Source organism: Aythya fuligula, chromosome 5 (assembly GCF_009819795.1).
Source record: "Aythya fuligula isolate bAytFul2 chromosome 5, bAytFul2.pri, whole genome shotgun sequence".
NCBI lineage: Eukaryota > Metazoa > Chordata > Aves > Anseriformes > Anatidae > Aythya > Aythya fuligula.
Window position 1 is genome coordinate 56753393 of NC_045563.1, and position 25804 is coordinate 56779196.

At 34.9% G+C, this 25804-nt stretch overlaps 1 protein-coding gene across 1 annotated transcript in view; it reads left to right on the forward strand.

The window, feature by feature from the left end:
- METTL15 (methyltransferase like 15) overlaps nt 1–25804 on the forward strand; it is a 93637-nt gene that overhangs the window by 40261 nt on the left and 27572 nt on the right. The window lies entirely within an intron of this gene.

Sequence of the window (25804 nt, forward strand, 5' to 3'; positions counted from 1 at the left end):
GTTAAATGCATATTTTGTACTCTGTTAATTTTAAGTGTGGTTCTAGTAGCTCATTTTAAATATAAAATTTATATTTTAAAAGGAATTCATATGCTCTGCTTCCTTTGAGATTATTCTGATGGCAAAATTGTGCAAAAACATATTTCATGATTTTGCTAATAAATATACAACAGAGGAGGGAATAATATACTTTACAATTAATTACTGTTGTAATTTCTATATAGATCACTATGAATATTATTTTTTTTAAATGACATTTCATTTTTAGGCCTGCTGAATATTGTGTCAATTGTACTACTGACTTCAAAGCTACTAACCAATTTACTACGCTACCGTTTCTGTATAAAGACCTTAGTTCACACTTCAATTTTCTTGTTAAATAGTGCTTAATTTGCTAAAGGAACATTGACTAAATTCCAATTTTTAGTTCTAGTTATACAAAGGTCTTGTTTCGTTATTTTGTTCAAGAAACAACCCAGTCAGAGCATGCACTTATGCACAAGTATGCTACATGTAGAGATGAATATACTTTTCAGGAAGTTCTGTTGTTTAAATTTCACCAAGAAATAGAAATATGTATATACTACATAATATAGAATAATTAATACTTTGGTTTAGGGAGAGTACTAATGGGACTATTTATATCAAAAGAGATTTTTCATAAGGAGAGGGAAATCTTTCCAACAAGGTGAAAAGCGAAAGACATGGATAAAGAAACACATGGTTAGTCATGTTTCCTGGCATGAAAAGGAGTTCAAAGGCAGCAATACTATGTAAGCAATGTAGAAGGGATTTTTTACTTTCTCTTAAGAATGGTTTAACTGTGCATTCCTTTCTTCATGTGCCATTGTCAGATGCCCAGTGGGAGAAGTTGAAGCATGTGACAAGAAAGCATAGATAGTAAGACCACATATATATTTCTCCAAATTCACAATTCTTTGTGGGCTGAAGTGACATATAGCTTTTACTTATATATTTGTGGGATTACTCTTCCAACTGTAATTTCTCCATTACAGGAGGATGCTGTTTTTGACAGATTTGTGTGGAGATTATAGGCAAGGAAAAGTCCTTTTTTTTTTTTTAAAAAAAAAAAAAAAATAAGCCAGCAAATAGATTCTACTGGATGCTATTGAAATTGTAACATCTTCTCTAATAAGCCTCCTTTTTCATTTTGTCACAGAAAAATAAAAGTAAGAATCCAGATTAAAGCTAATACTGTATGTAAAAATTTTCAGAAACATCCACACAACATAATACAATATTGAACAGTCCCCTGTCTCTAAATATATGTATTTTTAAAGTGTCCTATGCGAACCTGATGTGAAGGAAGTGTATTTTCCAGATAGATGAAGAGATTTTTCACATGTTGGATGTTTTTCTGCCAATGTCTGGCATCATTAATTCTCTACCTGCAAAATGAACTTTACTTGTTATGTTATTACATTTGATATAACTTACTATGGTATAAACAAAGTAGTACTTTAATTTCCTGCTTTTATTCGTACACTCATGTTAAACATACTCAGTCATATAAATGTTATCTACTTTTAGAGATGCAAGTTATCCTTAAAAGGCAGTGGATTCTTAAATGAGTGTTAAATTGAATTTGATAGAAAAAAAAAATAATGACTGAAAGATGAATCCATGCTACTTGAATGTGTCTTGTAAGATACAGAGCTGTATTCTTGTTTTCCATCATCTTACATCTTTCCCATTGGAAAGAACAGGTGGGTTGATTTTCAAAAGGTGAATATATCTTTCTTACGATAGCTAATGTTGAAAGTTAAATTAGCCATCTTAAGATAAAGAATGTTCCTATCTGAAATATGTTCTAATTATTAATTTGCTTTCCCTGAGATGTCAGTTACATAAAAAATTAAAAGAGGGCAGGAGCGGGAATGAGTATACTAGTGACAAATAAGAGTTTTAAGTTAGGGTCTGCTAACAAATCAATTGTAATTGTATTACAAGATTCAGAGCTTTTTTTTTTTTTTTATTGTGTATTTTCTGCACTATTTTAGAAATTGATAAAATTCTGATAAGAGGATTAATTCAAGTCTGTGTTGGCACCAAGGGTCAGGGAATTCATCCAAATGAAATCTTTATCTGGTCAGGTTTACTGTCAGTTGAGTTCTCTCATTTGGTTTACCAGGCAGACACAAAAATAGTTTTGCTATCATGAAGATGGTAATGGCTGCATGCAGCTGCAAGCTGAGAGAAAAGTAGGGCTGTCCCTTTTGTAAGAAGTACAGCCAAAGATATAACTGACTGAAGACCTGCAGCACAGAAGTATGAGCTTCTCCATTGTTTGTCTTATCTACGGTTGTTTTTAGTTTCTGTTTTGGGAGAGGTTATTTGACTTAGTCAAGTGCTTTACTTCCTTTGGAGCTGACAGCACAAGAGGGAAAAAAAAAAAAAAAAGGCTGTTATGCAACTGTAACCAGTAAAATCAGATCTCCAGTATGTCTGAAATTGTGAGTGCAGTGGGCAATTTGAGTTGTGCATCAGTTGAATTTTCTGCTGTCATTTTGTTACTACTTCAAATACAGTATCATATTTGTTTGATCTTTTGAGGATGTTAATAAATTCCAACATATCAACTGCATGATCTATCTTTGGTCTTGTAGCATTTACTATAGTCCATCCTACTTAAAGAAAAATAAAAACCTTTAATTATAAATATACAGAAATAATTGCTCTTGCTTACTCTGGTTAGGCAATATCGTGAATCTTAGTAAAATTATATAGTTTCAACTGTTACTCTCTTTGGGGCTTAATTTTTTAAAAATATCCTATGTCTTATGTCACTGAGTTACAAGATTATTAAAGCTCAAGTTGCAAGAAATATGCCCAGAGAAATGGCTGGAAAACATAATGATAGCTAAATTAGGAGATTTTTCTATGTTTGTAACTAATAAATGAAGTCCCCCTTGTACTTTGCTGAAAGCCAGTTGGAGTAATAAGTCACTGAATGAGAACACTGGAAAAATATATTTGATGTTTGTATTTTAAATGTCTCTTTGCTTCTTGGTAGTGATTTTGTCAGAACTAAAATCCAAAGAGGATAGTGTTCCCACTGCAATTCTGGCATTCATTTAGCTTCTCTGTTTATTATTTTTATTTTTTAAAGCATGTAGTGCTGCTTTAATAAGGAGAAAATAGGTCAGGGCCTGTTAGATATTCAGTGTGTGGGTGGGAATCCTTTGACGTGCTTTCTGGGGAAGCCTCTAACTTGGGAATTGCTGCTGAGAATCCAGGAGAACAAGATAAAATTCAGTCGGTAGCAATATATATTACAAGTAAACCCTTTCACACCCACTGAAAGGGAGAGGTTAGAGAGGTGGCTGAAATCTAGCAATTAACCAATATCATTGCAAGCTTTTAGGTATGAGAAACCTACGCAAAGCCTACACAGAAGAGACGATATGCTCTTTGTAATTCTCTGCACGGAATAAGCAATCGTGTCCCATAAGTAGGGATAAATCGTAAAATAAAATAAAAAAAAATCTTATATAATTAAACTGTAATATATTTTACTGTAGTTCTAAAGTAATTTTGAATTGGTGCTTGTGGATTTTGCTTTCAGGGTTACACTAAGTTTACAGATAAAGTGGGATAGCATCATCAACTGTATCTTTGTTCTGGGAAAAATAGAATTGATTTCATTAAGTTCTAGGGAAAATAAAACTTTCTTTAGTTGCAATAAACTTATTTAAGTGCTTGTGAATTGTAACTGAGTCTATAATACATTGTTTTTACAGTTATGTATTATTTTTATAGGTTACTATTTAACTTTGACTGTGGTACATCAGGGGAATACAATTAAGCGTGCAATCAAGGCATATTCACTATAACTATGCCTTAACTGTATATAAGCAAGAAAATGCTATCTATAGCTGTAATTTTTTCTAAAGATTTCTCTATGTATGTCAACATGTGGCTGCCTCTCAAACGCAGGCAATGGAGATAAATGAGTTGTCTGAAGTAGGAGATGGAGAAATGTCGTTGAGAGAGCTAAAAAGACCTTTAGATCCCATTGCATTCGAATAGTGCATTTTTGTCATTTAGCTTGTTCCCTAAGAGGTTGGTTTGGATAACACATACATTTCCTTGCAAAAGCACAAGGAATAAAAATTCCTTTTCTTGTTGCTGAAGCTCAAGCTGCCCAGGTTTCAGAACGACCTTTGCTTTCATACCAATGTTCTGATCCTTCAATACATTGAGTTCTTGGTTTAAGTTTGGGCCCAATTCAAAGTTACCCTGACATATAAAATCACTTGCAGCAGTCTCTTTTTAACAGTTCCTTCCCCTCCCCTCCTCCCCTTTTTATTCTTTGCAGTCTTTTAAAACTTGGCTTTTTAGGCCTTTCTTGTCAGGTTGAGTGTCAATCTTTTCTCATGTAGCATAATTACAGATACTTTACTACCAATATCACATCACTGCAGGTAAATCTTTTTTTGTGTGCACTTCTTAATTTTTCTTGCCTTGCAGACATGATGGTGCTTCAAATCATTTTATGGTCTGCAAGATCTTTACCAGGTTCAGACTGCAGTCTGATCTTTCGGATAGTTCATAAAGTCTTTGTTATGTAAGGGTAAGTACTGCTGTCGCAGATAAACTCCTTCTCAGTGGTCCCAGCAGAAAAGTAATGCTATGCATCTCAAACCCTGTATCCAGAACTGGCCAATGGCACTGGGTTGTACTGTGGCAAAAATAAAACCAAACTGGCAGAAGAAGCCAGCTGAGCCAGAATAGTGGAATCCCACTTCTTAAGAGAAGTGCCAGTTTTCCTGTAAATATTCCCTAAAATCAAGCAAAGGAGGAAAACAGGTTGGCTGATGTTAAGGGAAATTTCTTGTAGTGAAGGGAATTCTTTCTTTTTCTCCCATTGAAGCAACTTGTTAGTTAACGTATCTGAGTCTGTTCCTTGTAAGCTAAACAATGACAGTATCTCTTATTTTTTGGGTACACAATACAAAGTAGTAAATAATACAAAAAAGAAAAGTGGGGAACTCTTTTCCTGGCAGCTTTGGTATACAGGTATTTGGTGTGTGTGTGTGTGTGTGTGTGTGTGTGTGTGTGTATATATATATATATATATATATAATATAGGTATTTGATGTGTATATATATATGTATATATATACATATACACAGGTGTATATATATGTATACCAAATATGTATAATATATATGTATCTATATATACAGGTATTTGGTGTATATATAGATACATATATATATAAAATTGGGTACATTTTGGATTTTTTTTACAACCATTTCCCTAAGAAACACATAGTACAATGTTCAATGTTTATTTTAAATGTTCATCACAATGTGTGTTTCTCTTTTGTATGCTCAGCATCAAGTTCTTATGTAATTGAAGGTGTTAACTAGCTATACTAGACAGTACTGGATTGTTTTCTTAATTTACTTACCATTCCTGTGGTAATACTCTGAATTGTTATTGCAGTCATACTCACAGTGAACAGTAATACTTCTCAGCCAAGGAATTGTGAAATACAAGTTTATTGTTTTCATTAGGGATCTTAGATCAGGGAGCTGAGATGGAGTGACTAACATGCTGCGCAATGATAAGACTGGTTCGTTAATATTTTGTTGGTTATTTCCTGGCTAAATCAAGAGATAATGGAACAAATGCTGATGCTTCTTCACCAAAACCATATTCTTAATTAGTCTCTTAGCAGAATAATTTGTTTGCTGTGAATATAAATAGTTTATAAAACTTCTAAAAATTTGTATCTGAAATTTTATATTAAAAACAATATGCATGCATGAAAAAAAAAATACACTGAGTAACTTAAGGTGCTGGCATGCTCATACCACTGCCCTCAGTTACCATCAACTCTTCTTCAATGTTAATTGAGACAACAGCAAGAAAATAGGAAATCCAAATTATCGGGTAAAAACATATAGCAGAAAACATGAGCATTACAATACAAAAGTATGGTAGAGTATATTTACTTCTGGGAAAAACAAAAAACAGGAAACGGAAACGAGAAAGGAAACGGAAACGGAGGAACGGAAAGCCCAAGGGAAAGCAAGTTCATGAGTTTTCTGACGTAAGGAAAAATTGTTTCTAGATTAAGTGAAGTGAGGAAACTTTAGATAGTTTTCCTTCTGAAACATGTCCTTGTCCAGCAGGTTGTAGTAAGCATACTTTTGCTGTGGTGATGTTTTACTGCGGCTCTTTGGCCAGATTTAGCTTCCAGTGTGTTTTTCCTTTTCCTCAAAAGAGATAACGTTAATAGCTCATACACTGAAACTTACAGAGCAGTCATGTGCATGGAAGTGTGAGTTGCCACTGCATCATTTGGGGAATACCAGAATGGGGTGCTAAACTAATTTTTTTTTTTTATTTTTTTTGCTGTGTGCCAGTATTGTCCATGTAGGTCAGTAACAGAACTGGCAGTAGGAGGAGTTGTTAACTGTTTTCTGCATGGGAAGCCAGACAGCTCTTCCTTTAACTGTCAGCAAGAGCAGGACGTATTGACTGAAACAGGTAATGTGTGTGTTTGGAAGGCTGGAGCAGAGCTTTTTATGCTCAAGTTATAGGATGTTAAGGATAGATTAGGATAGATAGATAAGGATAGATTCCCATCTATACATAACAGAAATCTTTTAGCACTGTATCACACCGGATTTTTAATGCTGAATGACAGAAAATGCTCTCTATCTGCTGGAATTAAACACTATAAATTTTACCAAAAACACTTCAGAGCTCTATTTTTTTTTTTTCTGCCTCAGTTACAACCAAATACTGTCCTGACCTGACTCTTACTTAATTTGCAAGATCTGTCTCACATTGAGGTGGGATGGCTACGGGCCATTTCCAACATTAGTAGCTGAGTTTAAATTTCACATACTGGTTATATAAGCGAAGTCCTTATTTGCACTGTTGAAATCTTAAAAGGAATAAAGTGTCTTTTAAGAATGTGACTATGTCCAAGTGCTACCTTTATTTTTATGTAAAATGGCACTATTTTGAGGCCTGTAGTTATGTTGCTGTTTCCTCTGAAGCACAGATTTAGCAATAAAAACATTTGGAGAATCGTACAATCATAGAACAGCTTGGGTCCCTACCTGAAAGATCACCTAGTCCAAACCCCCTGCCATGAGCAGGGATGCCACCCACTAGACCAGGTTGCCCAGAGCCCCATCCAAGCTGGCCTTGAACATCTCCAGGACTGGGGCATCCACAGCTTCTCTGGTCAATGTGTTCCAGGGCCTCACCTCTGAGTGAAGAATTTCCTCCTTAACATCTAATTTAAAATCTCTTCTCTTTTAGTTTATAACCATTTATAACCATTACCCCTTGTCCAACCTGTCGGAGCAAAAAGTCACTCTCCATCTTTTTGTAAGCACCCTCTAAGTACTGAAAGGCTGCAATGAGGTCTCCTCAGGGACTTCTCCAGGCTGAACATCCCCAGCTCTTTCAGCATTTCTTCATAGGAGAGGTTGAGAATGACTCGAAAATGTTCATTCTATTTACTACATTCTATTAATCCATTTCATGCCCTATATGCTTATTTCTTTTAGCCTGGCAAAATTATCTGATGTTTGTATTAATTATTAATAAGATTTTCAATGTAATTTAATAAACTTGGGTTTTTGTCTTTGATCTTTAACATCTGATGTGCCAGTGCTAGACTTTGTGATTTCCAGTCAAATAAGTCAGGACACTCCTTTTATATCTTCTTAGTTTAGGACAAGTTGATGCCACTTTAATCTGAGTAATCTTGAGAGAAGCAGAATCGTATTAATTTAGTAGGAAAATGTTAGAAGAGATGTTGGCCAATTTGAAACTTTGAAAGAAAGTTTCTAAGCTTCAGGTTTAAAATGATGAACTCCTTTATTCTCATGTGTGTTTTTTTGTTGTTGTTGTTTTGTTTTGTTTGTTTGTTTTGTTTTCCCCTGATAGTATTTTTGAATCATTTTACATTTCAACATTAAGCAGAAATTAAAGTTTTGTGACTAGTTGATAATTATCAATTTGGATGGCAGTTTTGGTTCAGTCAATTTTTTGCACAATGTCAAAATCATTCCCATTGTAAGGGGTTTTAGGAGGTCATCTAGTTCTGCCTCCTGCTTCAGGCAGAGTCAATAGAAAGAATTTTTAGATTGCAGATTGTAATCTGATATGAGTGGGTGGTCTTGAATATTTCTGAAGCACAATAGGATTCTGAAATACAATTACTTTCTGATTTTATTGTTCTATGATGTTATAATAGTAAACGAAAAATTTGTATGCCAACAAAGTAGTGGGCAGTAGTGAGTATTCAAAGGTAGGTCATGATGTCACATCCCATAAAATACTGTTTTATGTTGTTTCACAGAATTTAAAATAATTTTTGTGTTCACAGAATTTAAATTAAAATTGAGAAATGCATCATCTTGTCATCTCCCTCAAAGTTCTTGATGGTGGATCCTCATCCAAAATGTATTGGAAACGATTCTGTTTTGGTGATTCATTCCTGCTTCCCTTTATCGGTTTTCATACTCTGTGCTCTAGGTATTGCTAGGTCGGGGCAGTCAATATGATCACTTGCAGATGAATCTGAATCATGTTAGACATTTTTAGACAGCACAAGTATAGGCCAAGCAGCCTATGCTTCTGGCCAGAGGAACAACAGTTTCTGGACCACAGATAGTGATCAAGAAACCAAGAGACATTCTGCTGAATGTAAATTTTCTTCCATCACAGTTTTTCATCAGTGTTTCTAGGAATACTATTAAATGCTAAGTGTTCTTATAGAGGGAAAGGGTCTTTATTTCTTAGGTTAAGAGGGATAAGAAGCTTTTGAAAAAACAAAACAAAACTAAGCACATGTATATATGTATTGGTTAAGGATACAGAGCTGGATATAAGTAAATTGTATTTCTTTGCAGTACAAAATATGCATATATTTATTTTTTATGGACATATCTATCTGCTAGCTCAACTTCATATAAAGTACAATGCCAGTTGTTACTTTAACCAGCAACAGTTTCAGACGTACATTATATTGTTCTTCTTAATTCATTTATATCAGTGTGATATGAAAGTGTTCAGAACATCTTTAAAGTTTAATGTTACAGCTCTTATGCATAGAGTGTTTCTGAGGACAGTTCTGTGCAGCTGTATTTGGGTTGTAATTTTTTTCTGAAAGGAACAAATGTATATGTATTTTAACTAAATCATTATGATGCTGAAATAATTTTTGAGTTTACATGATCTATGAAGTAGACATGGACTTTTCCTTTCAGCCAGTTTTCCGTCTTCTTGGTTTTGATGAGAAAGTTTCTGATAGATGTTTAGATGACTTAGGGTACCTTTCTATTATTTTTTGTAATGAGTGCATTACTAACATACATGTAAAACATTTTCTGTTTGCTGAACTTAAATTCTCATTTCAACATTTTGAACTGTGTGTCAAAGCAAATACATTTAGAAATACCTTTTATAAACATTTAAAGCATTTTAGCTGAACAGTTCTGTATCAGGCATGTTTTCTTTAGAGTAACAAGCCAGTTTGGTGTTTATTAAAATAGTTTCTCACAAAGGAAACTGATAGTATGAGTATTCCATTAATTTTTAATTAACTAACTATTTTGTTCTTTATAACAGCAAACTCCAGATTCTCTCTATTTTTTAATGAGTGATAGGAAGGGAAGAAAACATAGATACTGATCTGAAGTTTTGTGCACCTGGTAATTAGTTGTCTACAGATCTTTTTATCCTATTGAGACGATGGTATCTTCAGATTTATCAGCAGCAGTATTTTAGCTTGTTAATTGTCAAGAGCTGTATAATTATCTTGGTTTTCTTGATATTTACAATAGGAAGCCTTGAGGCACTTCTACAAAACTAGAGGACACAAACTGTATTGACATACTTCTTTTTGTATCGGATGGCAAAACAACAAGATATATTTTATTGGTAGATAGATTATAATTTTTGAGAGCAGAAGATTCCAGCACTTTCTTATAAAGCTGGAGATGATATGCATGTATGGACAAAAAGATTCTTGTTAGTAATCAGTCTTGTCTTTCTCTTGATACTTAAGCTAAGCATGTCATTTATTAAGTAATGACAGCAACAACAACAGAACTGATAGTCTGGAATTCATGATTTTTTCTTCTAATTTAATAAAGAAAAAGGAAAATGGGTAACTAAGTGAAAATATCTGCTGACACATTTCTGTGTCAGTATTGAGGTCTACAGTTAACCAAGTATGAAATACATGTGGAGAAATTATTTGTACTTGGGATTATTTTTCTGTTTGAGTCATTGTACTTTAAATACTATTATTCTTACCTTAGATTAGGATCATGCATATAAGTGACATAGACCATTAAAACAAATTACTTTTGAGATTGACTACGTACTTCTACTCTTTTCTTGTCATAATAATAAACATAATTTGCATTTTAATTTGATTTTGGCCTTTGTGACTCAGCTGTTCCAAGTGTTGAACAGAATATTCAAAGGCCTGAAAGTAAAATCAGACGTTTAATTGTTGGCTTTGTTTTTGGTTGCCTGAAAAATACAGCAACTTTGCTTGATCAAGCAGTAAAGAATTAGATAGGGAGATTTCAGAATTTCTGTTAAAAATCTTGGTGAAGAAAACGTAAGACGCAGGTTACCTGTGGCCTTGTGACCACCAAATGGTGCAGATGTTTGAGACCAACACTGACTGTTAAATGGCTTTAATTCTTGATGCACACAGATTTTTAAGAACTATTATAAATGTCATGTCTTGACAGCAGAAGCTATCTATAATATCAGTATTGTTTACAGTATTTCATTGATTTTTCTCAGAAAGTTCTGAATCTTAATTTTTTAAAATTTGAGTCAGAAAACAGAACCAAATTCTTTCTGATAATGACAATCCTGTTAGTCATTAATCTTCAAGGTAGACAGTGCCTACCTCCTATTACCTACGCTTGGCTTGAAGCAGGCTGGTGAAGGAAAGAGGAGAAGAAGCATTCCATTTCCCAAAACGATTATGTATCTATCTATATTTTTTTTAATCTATGAGAAAGCTTTATTTTATTTTATTTTATTTTATTTTATTTTATTTTATTTTATTTTATTTTATTTTATTTTATTTTATTTTATTTTATTTTATTTTATTTTATTTTATTTTATTTTATTTTATTTTATTTTAATAATTCCAGTGGTTACATGGAGATCTGAAAACCTGTACCTATGCTCCTCATAAGAAACTAGAAACCTATTTCCTGTGAAATGGAGGGAGCAGTCATTAAAAATCTTTTCTGTTTTTTTTTTTTTTTTTTTTTTTTTTTCTGTCCTTTTACCAGGGAAAGCCTAATCCATTTCTCCATTGTCTATTCCCACCCTTTCCTAAGATTTGCTGCATGTTACCATATTTTCTGCTTGTTTGAGGTGGTAACTCATCAACCTTCAACTTATTCATGACTACAGGCTGTTCCTGATGAACAATAATATGCCATTAAAGTGAAGAGAAAAATTTAACTTATTTGACTGAGCATCAGAATGAGTTTTGACTCTTTGTGAATTATTGCAGTACACCTTAAGGTAGGGGAAGTAATGTTTGACCTTCCCAGTATGGAACAGAAGAGCATGCTTACATGCAGTTCAGCAGTCTGACACAAGAAGTGGATGTTAATGCTTGAGGAGCTCTGTATTAAAATGTGACCCTCTGGTCATTTGAATAATATTTAATCCAAAAACTAATTATGTACAAAATTGTGCTGTTGTGCTAGTACATTGGGGGGGGGGAGAGAGTAAGTGTCACAACAGAATTGAATGTGAAGTCTATTTTTCCAGCTAGCAAGTACAAAAAAAATGTGTGCTGTCACTTCGTCAAACTTTGCACTAGAAGAAAGCTTGTTTCAGTTAGAGAGAATAGGGGGAGTCATGGATAATGGCTCTGAGGATATAAAGAGCAACTTCTTATGACTACATTTAGATACCCCCTCAGCTTTTTCTTTTGTGTGCTAACAAACCTGATTCCCTTAGGTTCATCTCACATGGGTCATTACCTACCCATCTCAGTGGCTGTTGCTGGGCTCTGTCCCGTTTCATTCTTGTGCATTTAGGAGTCTAGTGCTCTACACTATATTCCAGATGTGGCTTCCACAAGTGTTGAGTAAAGAGAGGGAGATAATCACTTCGTCAGCCTGCCTTCACAATGCAGCCCAGTATGAAGTTAGTCTTTAATGTTGCCAGGATTCATTGCTTACCCATGTTTACATTATCGACCCGGGCCCTCGGTCCTCTTCTGAAGAGTTGCCACCTGAGCAGTCATTCCTCAAATCTGGAATGAGTGGTACCAGTGTATGGTGTCGTCCCATCCCAGGTCCAAGACTTCATATTTATCTTTGACCGGACTTCTGTCAGGCCATTGCTTTGGCATAGCTTTCCCTCTGATAGGAAGCTCCAGTGCAACCAGAGAAAAAGTTGCCAGACTTGGAGGTGCAAGTCACATGTTGATCTATTGTACCAGTAGCCTGATGCAATTTCTGATAGTTAAAACTGAAACATTTAAATTGCCTTTGATAAATCTGAGTTGTAGTTTATGTTTTTGTCTTTAAAAGCTATTGCTGAGGAGAAGCGGTGTGACCTGCATAACATATGAGTTACTAAAATGATCTATAAAGTGTAATTAAAGTCAACTGTGTCTTGACAACTTTGCTTTAACTCAACAGTAAGCATTATACTTGTTTTTGTTGGCATTAGACTCTGAAATTATTCTAGTTTTTAACAAATGTTGGCTGCATTGTGGTCTTAAATGATAGCAAATTCTCAAATGACTATGACAGATTTCAAGTGATTTTGAATGTCCTTATTTAAAAACAAAACAAAATCCCTGTCCTTTAAATATTAAACAACATTATTATAAGTTTTTTTTTTTTTTTTTTTTTTTTTTTTTTTTTTTTTCAAACAGCAAATTCTGAGATTTTTTAATTATTTTTTTCAGGATTCAGAGAAAAAAAATAGTGGTTCAAGGTTCAGTGCTATATTGGGAAGTGAAGTCCCTGTCTAAAGTAGCATGTGGTTTTGGATAGTTTGCTGTGTGAGTAAGAGAGGACTGGATATTCAAGTTTTACTTTATTTTAGAATTACGTGATTTAAAGAAAAAAGTCAAGTGGACCTTGGTTGCTTTAGGTCATACCCTTAGTAGATGATATTCAGGATGGAGGGGAAGGAAGTTATTAGACTAGTGCTTCTTTATCAGTTTTACATTTAACAAAATCTTTTATAAGATATTTTGTTTGTTCTTCCCTGTTGCAATGCTCATTTCAGTCACAATATGTTACAGATTTAACACATCTCTAAAGTGCTTCAGCCAAACTCTTTGAATATTTTAAGCTTGAACAACAATTTCAGTAGAGCTTTATATGAAAAAATGTGCACCCTTTAACTAGAACCAGAATGTTCTCAGTGTTTTGGCTTTCTGACGTCTTTCTATCCCATAATCAACTTTAAGAGGTACTGCAGGTGGCTTGAAGGTAGAGTGAGTTAACAATTAATAAGGATTTACACAGCTTTTTGCGTCACTTTTTATTTCCAAATCATTTGCTAACAAGTCACCTAAGGGCTTAAAATCGACCAGGACAATAAACAGCAGGAGCCTGTAGTGTAATTGATGTTGATGAACAAAAATAAATTATAGAAGTCAAAATAAGTATTATTTTATTGGTTGCACTTCATACTATACAAATTTGTTTTATTGTAAGGAATACAAAGAGCCAATTCGAATAATGATTTTTCTGTTGCAATTTTATGTAGAACCTAAACTTACCTCTTTATATAATGCAGTGATTACTCAATTTATCAAGTGTTGCTGTATGGCTTTTTCTCAAGACCATACACTAAAGTGGTTATCAGTCTTAATATATCATTTTTTCATTTTTTTTATCTGTTACAAGTCTCTTTGAAGGAAGTCATCAGAGCAGGAAGGCACTGTATCTTCAAATATTGTAAAAACTAGATGAGCAACAAAGCAACACAATTTCTGTGGCCATGTTGAAGGTTTCTGTCTGAAGAGTATAATTTCTTGTGTTCTTGTTATGTTCCTTTTAAACCTCGGGATCCTTAACAATAAGATTATTTTGTTAACCTTTTAAATAATGAAAGCTGAATCCTTCTAAACAGGCAAAATGTTGATAATTATGAAATGGTGGGATATATTTTCATTATTTTCATCACCCCACCACTCCTCCTCTCCCCCATCCCCCAAGAATGCCCCTACATAGGCAGTTCCTGTTTTCCTGAACAAAACTTTGACAAATATTCCTCTTACTACAAAATTTTCCCACAGATTTCCTATAGTGTTGCTTATATAATTTGATTATAAATATTGATTTTTGCAGTTGGGGCTGAGTTTTCTCCCATGCTTTTACAGGCTCCTATACTGCTTAAGTGTTTTCTGCTTGAAGTTTAATTGCAGTGCAGGTGTCTTGTAAGCCGTTCACCAGCTTCTTACAAGGGTGAAGTTTTCATGTATGTGAGCCTTAATCCACAGTGCTGCAAGGCAGCTGAATTTCTTTTGCTTTGGGAGATGTATGTAAGGGTATGAATGGTATGGGTATGTATAAGGGTAAGGGTATGTAAGGGTATGAATGTCTTAACATTCTAGAACTAAACTTTGGATAGCCTACAGGTCAAAATGACAACTATCATTATTCCTAAAGTAGGGTCAAATTGATGTGATTTTGTCACGCTGGAAATGCATATCCTCATGCTGATTGATCTTAAAGTTCTTTGAACGCTATACTTGTTGCAAGTCTCGATGATCGAAATGCTAAACCAGTGGGTATTTTGTTCTTTTTTTTTTTTTTTTTTCTCAGTTAGGAGAAGGAGTTAAAAGTAAAGAGTTAAAAGTATAAAGAGAAAGAGTAAAGTATAAAAAGTATAAAGAGAAAGAGTTAAAAGTATAGCAGTTAAATGACCTCTGATTGCAATCATTGTTTTTCAAACATTGCTCTTGTGGCTCTAATACAGAATGCATACATTGTTAATGTGATGCATGCTATACTAAACAAATGGGAACTGTCTAATAGAGTTTGCATGCAATGACTAGTACTCAATGTGTATGCAGTATATATTATGATTTCACATAATCTTCCAAATATATCATGATCATACATTGTGTAATTTTCTAGTAAAAAATACATTTCAAATTTTATCTTTTCAGTATATTGAATGATTTGTTTTTGTGTCAAGTGAATGCATAGCAAAGTAATTTCTTGTTCTTCATTCTGGTGTCATGCTAAAATGTGGAATACAGTTAGGAGTTAAAGGAGTTCCCATTTCTTAGCTGGATTGGCTCACCTGTGAGCTTTGTTTGCAAGGTTTCTTCTGTTCTTTACTTATGCTATGGCTTATCACTGTAAAATGAATGCACTTTGCTCAGGTAACTTCCATTGATGAATCATCTTTATCCATCATGGATAAACTGGTGTAATAGACTATTTTGTCCCATTTTACATTTTATTGAAGATTGGGAAAGGTGCATTAAACATAGGCTTATTGTTGTGTATTTATGTGGATTCATTGGTCCTGAAATTTTCACCAAAGTCTGTCACTCTTCAGCATGAGCAAAATTATGTTTTTTTTTTTTTTTTTTTTTTTTATTATTATTATTTTTTTATTTTTTTATGCTGTTGTGCAGAAGAACAATGTTGTCAATCATGGATTTTGCTCAAGAGTTTTAGGAGTCTTGTAGGTTCAACAAATTGAGAGAATCTTTCCCTATTTTCCTGTTGCTTGCAAAGAAGCCATTCTTTTCACTAACCCAGCACTTACATTAGTAGACTCAAATCATAATTTCAGACCTTGAGGGCCTACACTTGTATGGGAGGTCTGTTGATGGAAAAATAACTGCAAGACACTTAAGTTTGCCCCTTAGAAATGGAACAGCAAGACTTCACCTCCCTCAGAAAATTAGTTGCATTACTTGATTGGATTTTAAAGTAAACACATTATTTTGTCATATTAACATCAGGGTCATAACGGAGTTTTCCAACAGCACAAGTAGTTACCAAAGAAAAGCACAATGCAGAAAACTGAATTTTATGTTAAATTTATTAATCAAGATCTTCCTTTATTGCCTTTATCTGAGTTTATCTTTTGAGTTTAGTCACTTAATTTCTTCATCTGAATCTGATGTTAGCCTTCCTCAGTTTTTGTAAACTTCATCTCTTAATTTGTTGTTGAAGTTCTCCATCCTTGCTGTTTGAGCCGTGAAAACAGTTCCAGGAGAGAGTGCTAAGTCTTCTTTTCTTTACCAAGTTCTGGTCCATCTTCTTGTTTGCACTCTAAGGAATTGCTCATGATTCTTGTTATACTGGCATTCAGAATTGTAAAGCAGAAAATTCTCCATTTTTTCTAGTGTTTCCTGCTTTGAAAAACACTTTGCATGTAATAATAATTCTGTTTTCATTTCAGAATTTTTTTTTTCTTTTTTTTTTTCTCTTTTTAAGGCCTTGTGCAGACACAGTGGTAAAATGTCATAAATTCTATACTTGGAAAAATAATTATCTTACAACCATTTAATTAAGATTGTGTAATGCTATTTTTGCTCTGAGGATCACATAAAGACCTCTCAAAATAATAATGACGTTGAAACATGAAATAGGTTGCCTGGATGGATGTGGATTTCAAGTCACTGTTAATTTTAGAGGCAATCTTTTATAACTTTTCATATTATCTTTTAATGTCCTGTGTCTCTTTAAATATTTTCCCAGTGAGGAAGCAAGAGATGAGTCAATTACCCTTTATACTTCGTACTGTCGTGCCTGTATCGTACTTCTAATTGCTCAGACATCTTTCTCCTCTTAGTATAGCATTAAAAGATGTTATATAAAGATGTAAAGAAATTTATTGGGTTATAACACTGGAAGGGGGGGAGTCTAAGGAAAGTGCTGGAATTGAGTATATCAACTTCCATGGTCATCTGTCCTCAAATATTACAGAGATGTGGGCTGCACTTAATATTTATATGTATGAACAGATTTTGGGAAGAGAGTATACAAATAATGTTTTTTCTGTTTTATCCTAAAGGTAGGGCCTCTAAAATAACATACATACAAAAACAAAACAAAAAATAAATTCTGTTTAGCTTTGAAGATTAGAATACCTTTATAAGTAAATGTTTACATTGATAACGTGTTGAAGTATTGAAAACTTGGTCAATATTTTTAAAGGATTTTTTTACCAGAAAAAGGAAAAACAAAACAAAACAACAACAACAACAACAAAAACAACTTTGTGGGAATTCTTGATGCAAGATGTGCTTTGTAAAATGTAAGAATCTTTGACTTAAATCTAACATGGTAAGATACTGAAATGTTGCTATCTTATTAATAAAATTAATGTTTTTTGTTTTTTTTTTTTTTTCCTATCTAGTGAAAGTTCTTTAAGATATAAAATGAAAATTATATATATAATGAGTGGTGTTTCTATTCTGTTTTTGTTAGTAAAATGTTCACAAAAAATGTGAAAGAAATTGTGAGAGGACTATTTCCCATCCACAGAATCTGTAGTTGCTAAGTATAGTTAAAAGATACTATAAGTCTGGGACAATACACTATTGCGAACAAAGTACATTTATGATAGAAAGTTATAGCATGTATCATGTGGAAAAGTTGCAAAAGCCAGGAAGTTGTCCGCAAAATTTTGTAACCTTCTGCAGACACTACTGGGCAGATGTTCTTGTTTCATATATCAGAAATAAACCTCGTTTTTATACAATTGTATGTACTGAACAGAATATGGACTACTTGCATAAGATCTTTACTTGAACTCAGACTGAAGTGGGGCAGCTTGGAAGAGGACTGTCCCTTTTTTCAGCATGTTGATGTTATTTCAACTTTTATACTCCTTAATTCTGTTTATGGTCTAATTTGTGGAGTCACTTCGAGTTTTAAGATACACTTTTATTTTCAGTTGTAAGTATTTGTCTTATGTGAATGAATCAAGGAGTGAGTGTCCCAAGTTGTTACACATTTTCTTTGGCTCTTGTTGGAAAGTACTTGGGGGGAGTTGAAAGCATTGATTGAAACTGCCAATCTCTTACTCTTGAGCCTCATGTTGCTTGCAGGAAGTTCTCGCTGGGCTGCGCCAGGTGATGGCAAGAGGGCATCACATGATGGCATCACACTGTGGCATGAAAGATGCCAAAAATTGGGCAGTGGAAAGACATGCGTCATGCAGGGCTGCCACTCACGTCTTCCCTTTCCTGCCCATGTGCTTCTCTCGAGTTCTTTTTCCTCTGCTCCCTCTAATGGTAATTGTGTAGTGGCTTTTAACCAGGTGAAGTATTTGCCATGTCATTCATAGTGACAGGATATTTTGCCACTTCTGCCATATAAGAAAGGAATTTAAACATGTATTTCCCCTGTGAGAAGACAAAAAGTAGAAATCTCAATGCAGCACAAGATTAAAGAAATGGGGACATAGCCAAAGCAGCAAATGTGCATTGCTTCATCATTGCCCCTGGCAAGCTAAATCTTAGATGACTGTGTCACCAGTCCGGCTGTTTATTCTTCACAAAAACTTGTGGCTGAAACACACTTGTTCCCCCCGGAGATGAATTTTGTTTTGCCAGCCTAGACAGGTGCACCAGCTGATTTTATAAAAACAAACAAAGAAAAAAACATTAGGTCCCTGGTTTTGGAAAATGCTGTTTTAAAATGTAATGGTTATTCTGCGGTGTCAGAAAATAAAACAAGGTTAGAAAGTCCTGTGTGCTGCAATTTAGATAAGTAAGGCAAGTAAAATGATGAACTTTATTGGAAAGATTAACAGCTGCCCTATCTTTACAAAAGAAATTTAGTGTTTGTAGTCCATTACACTTTGAAAGGATAGTTGTTGCTTTTTGTTCATTTTCTCTTTATCATTTGCTTCTACTTACTGGAGGGGAAAAATTTACTGGAAAATTAAGACTATTTTGCAGCTGAAAAAAAAAAAAGTGTTTGTGATATATAAATAGGACACCATTTACTATTTAAAAGGTACTTGGAGACAATTTTTGCTCTCAGTAGCTTTCTTCCACTCAGGATCAAGTACTGAAAATGGATTAGACAACTGAGCAGTGAAAATGTTCAAGAATATGTAGTAAGCTATTTTTGCCACCCCTTGGGGGCTCATGATAATCAATATGTAAGGATTCCCTTTGGCAGGTTTTTGCAGGTTAGTTTTTTCAGATTGGCACTAAACAGTCCTAATGTGTTTTGTTTTCACATGGAACAGGAGTTAAATGCTAACATGGTTACCAATTTTTATTTACTGTCATCTAAATTAATGTTCAAATGATTGCATATGCTGAGTTTAAAACTCTGTTTCTTAAACCTTATAATAAAAGATTGGTTGCCAAAATTTTCTGAGGGAAAATAGAAGTAGCAAAGTAGCACAGAAGTGTAGAGTACATAGAGTACCTACTAGCATAGAAAGAGAAGTAGCATAGAGTAGCTTTTCGTCTTAAAAGATAAGAAGACCTGCTGCTCATGTGAAAACAGTTACTTGTGACTAGACGAACAGTTGATGGGGTTCTGCCAGACAGGGGCAGGGGAGGCACCACGTCAGTGGTTCTTGATGACCAGCCTCCTTGTTCACTTGGATGGGACCATAGACTGACCACCAACACCCATGAGGAATAATGGCAGGAAAAATCCTTTCCCTTTCTAGTTCAGAATATGCTTGGGAAAGATAACACAACCCTGTCCCTCCAGTTTAATTCTATAAGCCACAACTGAACCATGTACACAAGAGGGAAACTGCAGGTTCCCTCTAGGTGAGGCCAAAGGCCTCCTAGCAGAACTCAGCTAGAATTCATTTTGTATCCAGGTTTTAACTGCTGGACAGCTTTTACCTCCTTCCAAGTAGTCGTCAAAACTGTAATCACACATCTAGTTCCAGCCCCAGAACTATGAACTGCTGGATGTGCTCCATCAGATGATCCTTAAGTTTTTTGGTAAAACAGCATATTTCTTCAAACTAGTTTTGGATACGATAGATGTCTTTTGGGGAAGTCCCTCAAAGCATTTCAGCGGAAATGAAAAATGTTGTCATTTATGGTTATATTTTGGCAAGGTTGTATGATCAGACTTTAGTTTAGAAAGGAAAAGATGAGTCAAGTTTAAGCCTTTAGGTTGGGCTAGCTTTATCTATATGGGACCCCAGGTAGAAGTTTGGGGAACCTGCTCTCAGGTCAGTCTTTCCATCTCTAGCCTTGTGTTTTGCCTTAAGCACATTGTCCATTCTGGTCTGTGAATGCAACCATAGTTTGCAAACTCCAACTTCTGCTCATTCAGTTAAGCTCTGCGTGTGCTCCGTGGTCTTGTCTCTCATCTAGGTGGCTGCATCATTCAATCTGTAAACCATTAGTTGTACTAGTGTGGCCCATGATTTGCATCCTTTACAAAATTAAATGTAGAGAGGGTATTTTATTAAGTATTTGCTCTGTAGAAGGAGTTGAAAGGCAAGGAAAAGCCAGTTGCTACTTAGAGTGGTTATTAGAGAAGGAATACAAAGATCTATTGTAGTGCGGGATTTTACAACTTGAGTTTTACTAGACTGTCTTTTGGGTAAAGGTACTGTAAATGTTTAAAAAATGTCACTTTACTTGAAATTGCATGCTCTGGTTTTGGCCATACATTTGAAGAACGCAAGAGAAATAATATCTGCCTTGTTTTGCTCTCTCATATCGAAGTAAGAGGATATTATGAGGCAGAAAATACTATTTTTATGCCATCTATCACCTTTGTTAACATTTTATTAGACATAAATCATGTAGTTTTGGGTTGCATAGTGACAATATGGTTCACCATGTATTCTATTTTTATAACTTTATTTAAAACTGACATGTAACTTGCTGTACCTGAAACCCCAAGTGAGCCAGTTATTGGAGTGTAACAAAGTTTTGACGTCAGAACTGCTATTTATTCCACTGGCAACCATTAGCGATGCATTACCCTTTGGCACTCGTGTTTTCAGAAACATGGTTAAATTTTTATGACTGGTTCTGGCCAATTAGGATTCTTTCTCAATATAGAAATAAGGGAAGAGATCTTTTTTATATCTTACTAAATGTAGCTTTCCAAAAACAACAGCATAAAAATATGAATTACTGCATTCAGAGTTCACAAAACATACTATTGAGCCGCACTTCAGATTGACTGCTTGCTGTACGTGTGTATTTCAGAGTCAGGGGTTAAGCTAGGCTGCCCTGTCAAATGTGTGAGCCTTTATTAGAATTTAATGCAATTACAGCTGAGTCATGCTTGCAGGTCCTTCTGGCAGCTTCAGCAGGATGTGAAAAGGGGCTGAAAACTTAAGGTAGAGAAAATTAGGGAGATAAAAGGGGAATGGAAGAAAACTGGGGGAAAGGGGGCACAAAAAAAAAAAAAAGAAAAGAAAAAAGAAAAAAAAAAAGAGGGTGGAAATTTCAGTCGAGGCTTCTGTTGCTGGCTTTTTTCCCAAAAAATCAAGGTTTGGCAACAATAGACTTCAGGGTGCTTGCATGGACTACATACAGTGTCATGGCACAACTAGGTAAGAGGGTGTTATAGGATCTCATCATATTCCTCGTTGGTTGTAAGTATCACTGTCCATGTTCAGAAGTAGGAAGTGGCATTGTGTCCAAACTTCCTCTACAGCAGACAAGTTGTCTTGCTGTGTCATTTTTGCTGATCTCCTGGGTCTTGGTAATGTGCACTGGCTGTTTGGGCACTGAAGTCACCTGTCCGCAAGAGTTGAGAAACACTTGTTTATATGTGCTGCTTTACTAGCACACGACATTTGTGAACTTCGAAGAGAATGCTCTAGAATATAAGATAATATAGAAGAGAATATAAGAAATTGCTGTTGCACTTTATTAATGATTTTGTATTCTTTAGGTCAGTAGTAGAAATATTGTGTGCTTCTGTTGTAAGTTCCCTGTAAAAATACTTACCTGAAGCTTTTTATTTTTAAAAGACCAATTTTAATATGTTGGATAAGTGCTTGTGGTTGCAAATTCAAATTCCATAACCTCAGCAGGTACATCCCAGTTTTCCAAGTGAGTTGAGGTTGCTTTATCTTAAAGTATCAGGCGTCTGCATTTTCAACTTGTAATGTGGATAGTACTGTGGATGAACAGCCATCTCAGGAGCAGCCAAGGGGGAAAAAGAGGATTTTGCAAGTTCTGCTTGCAGCAGATGTACTGGCCAGGTGTGGAGCTGCTGCCAGGCCTGCCTGCTGTCTGCTGTGTCTTGGGTGAGTGTCCTGGGTGCTGCGCAACTGGAGAGCAGGCAGCGTGTCAGAGGCTCTGCTGTCTTGTATCAATCTCCGCTTTAGTGACCTTATTAAGTTAATGGAGACAAACCTTCTTTCAGTGTAGTGACTGAGAAAATCATTGAAACGTACAGGCTAGAAGAAAGTAGTTGTGAGGACTGATAAAGAAGTGGTTTCTTTGCCCAAGGGACTGGACAAAAAGACTGCCTAAGAGGTGGAGGGATTTGGAGGCCATCAATGCAAAAAGGAGAAGAGCTACACCAGAGGCTGGAAGAGAAGGCAAGCTGCATGAGATGTTTCCAGTTACCTTGTGGAAGGCAAGCTTGCAATTATAGAGGGAGAAAGGGTTTTGTTGCCCAGGCAGCTGTATAAAGCAGACATTAAGTCTGCCAGAAAATGAGCAGCCTTCTTGGCTATTCCTGTGTGCGTGTTGTTTGCATCTGTCTGAATGTTTCCTATGAACTGTGCACACTCTGACATGAGGTAAGAGAATCCACACTTTGAAGCTTGAAAGAGAGCCATCAAAGAACACGGTTGTTTTCCTTTACGATCCTTTCATTTTTTTTTCTTCTAAGCATTTTTGTGGTGGACAAGGTCACTTGTTCATGCTTGTGTGCTTCATGAAGGTGGTTAAGTCTTACTATCTTCATTGGGATATATGCATTTTGAAGCCATTTGATAGCTAGTTGTTTCTATACAGATGGCTATAAATGTGAGCACTTAGCTTTAAAAGAAAGATTTGCAGCCTTAGTCTACCTAAAAAAAAAAAAAAAAAAAAAAGTCCATGAGGTTAAGCAGACATACTAATTGCAATCCCATCTTCACTATGTAGCAAGTTGACTTCAGTTGACTTCTTTTACAAGATGGAAAACTACTTTAATTTTCAAATTTAAGAATTACACTGTAATGTTAATCCATCTTTAAATTTACAACAAACCGCTCTTTTCTGAGTGCTAGTCATTTACAAATATTTTAATTTAAATATTTGAAACAGTCACTTTTGAATAATGATTGTAGAATTTCTCTTTCTACTTTCACATGTGAGATTCAGGAACAAGATTGTCCGTTTGAGAACTTCCAGGTAATAAGGAAATTAATGTTTTGAAAAGCACTAATGTAACTTTGATTAACTTTTGAAAATGAATTCGTATTTAGGCTGTTACAACCCACTAAAGTTAGATGCCTGCAAGGTGGATATCCATGATATGCAGGTTTTTATTAATTATGGGATAAAGTTCTTCATTTAAAAAAAAAAAAATCCACAAAGAAATTGTCCTATCTATAATATATATATTTGTGTTCCTTGCTCAGACGCTGTTATAATACAGGTGATAGCTGCAAAGTTTCACTACAGTTGTAATTCATTTTTTCCCTGTATTCTATTTGCAAAAAACATCAGGTACATTAGGATTTTAGATCAGTCTGCTTGAGAATATTCACCTAGATTAACCTTTGTAACTGAATGTCTGTAATTCAGTCACAGTATAGTCTTCAGATTGTCACAGAAATCAACAAAGTAGGTAACAGAAGAATATTCAGGGTTCACAAATTAATTTCAGTTTTTTATTTTCTTAACATTCTCAGTTTCATCATGAATTTGATTGACTACACAAGCAAGATCCATAAATGATTATTTATTTAAAGTCTGATTGGTGAGGCACTGTTGTGGTAGGTTTTCATGAAGAACTGAGTCATACCCACAATTCAGTATTTCAGCCCTCTAACTTCAATTGCAGTTTGAGAAAACTGTAATTTAAGGGTAATTAGCTTCATCTGTTGATTTTCATTTGTGCAGAATTGTGAAACTGCACTGATTTCATAGTAGTTAAACGGAATGTGTGTGTACTGAACATGACAGTGTTTAATTTAGTCTCTATCTGTAATGATGTACTGGAAAAGAAGTATGGCTCATAACTCTTTGGTTTATACCTCTTGGTAAATGAAAAATGAAGTCAAAAAATGGGTCCTAAAAGAGACTTCCTTCCCTTAGAAAATTTGAAAGTGATTTTTTTTCTGTTGTAAACATCCATTCCTTGTTCAGGGAACACGGAAATTGCAATTTGTAGAGAATACCTATAGGCTTGGTATCAACTGGGGAAGAAAATGACATAAAGCAGTAAAATAACGAATATAAGGACAATTGAAAAAATACAGCAATCAAAGGATGAAAAGGAAGTCTAGAAGACAAAAACTGTGTGCAAGGTTTGGTGAGAAAAATGCAAAGTCATAAGTATACTGAAACTCAAGTGTGTTGAATAATTCACGATTGAAGGGGGTAGGACATTTTTAGGAGGAGTAATATGAGTCAGAGGTGAAATTAATGGAAAAGATATAAATGTGGAACGTGACAGGCAAAATGGCAAAGAACAGAAGTTAAATATTGATTGACCATTCAACATCACTAGCTAAAATTTGTGGGGAAGTAGGGGATAGCCAAGAAGATGCTTTAGAGAGCCCACAGGATACGTCTGCAGGATATCTAGTTCTGGGTGGAAATATTGAGTGAAAGATAAGTTTGTTTGTTTTTTAGAGAGGGGAAAAAATTAAAAAATTGTTTCCATGATAGTGCAATTCTGTCTTGCTTCATTTTTTGCTCTACAGCAAAATATATGTGCCATCTCTTACAGTTGCCATGGAAAGTACTGTAGCTTTACACCTCTTTGTCCGCTTCAGCATGAAATCGATCACTGAAAACACTTCTCAGCATACGCAATCCACTTCAGCCTTGGCTCTTCTGCACAGGCCAGAGTCTCCTGCAAATGAGCCACCCTTTTTATTGGGGAAGGGATCTGAGGGAGGGGTGTTTGTTTGTTTTTGTTAACATCTGTGTCCAGCTTTGGGATGAAGTTTTTAGTTTCTTATTTGAAATGGGAAATAGTTGCCTATGTCTGATAACATTAAAAATTTTCATACGACTATTTTCATTTACAAGAACTTGTGTAACTCTTCCAGTTGTATTTGACCAGACAAGATTTTCTGAAAAAAGTCCCATGGTACTTTGTGTGCACACAGGAAAAGAAACAAGGATGTTTCAAGTCCTGTGGGTAATAACTTGGAGTAACTTGTGATAACTACTTCTCAGGAAGTAGTTTTGTGACAAGTAATGAAATAACGCTCTCAAAAAAAAAAGAAATGTGGGTTCTGCAAGTTACAGCTCTTTAAAAATGAAAACCAAGATTAAATAATTATTTAATATTCCTTGTGATTTCCTGAGGTGGTTTTATATGTATGTTTTTTATAAACCTCAGTTTATTAGAGCAACCAAGAATACTTTGGCATTCATGAGATTGAAGAAAAGGGAGTCAAAGAAGACTTTATAGACTTGAGCAGAAATTTTTCTATGTATCCAAAATCCAGTTTATTAATGCAAAGTACCACTTTACTAATAAATAGACTGAAAAGAATGGGCAGTGTGATCTCTGCCTTTTACAAATCATACTTGTTGACTACAAGGATAGGAGATACGGGCACTAAGAGGTCTCTTCAGCTTATATTAGTCCAGAGAAATCTGGGATAAATCAAAAGAAAGACCCCCCC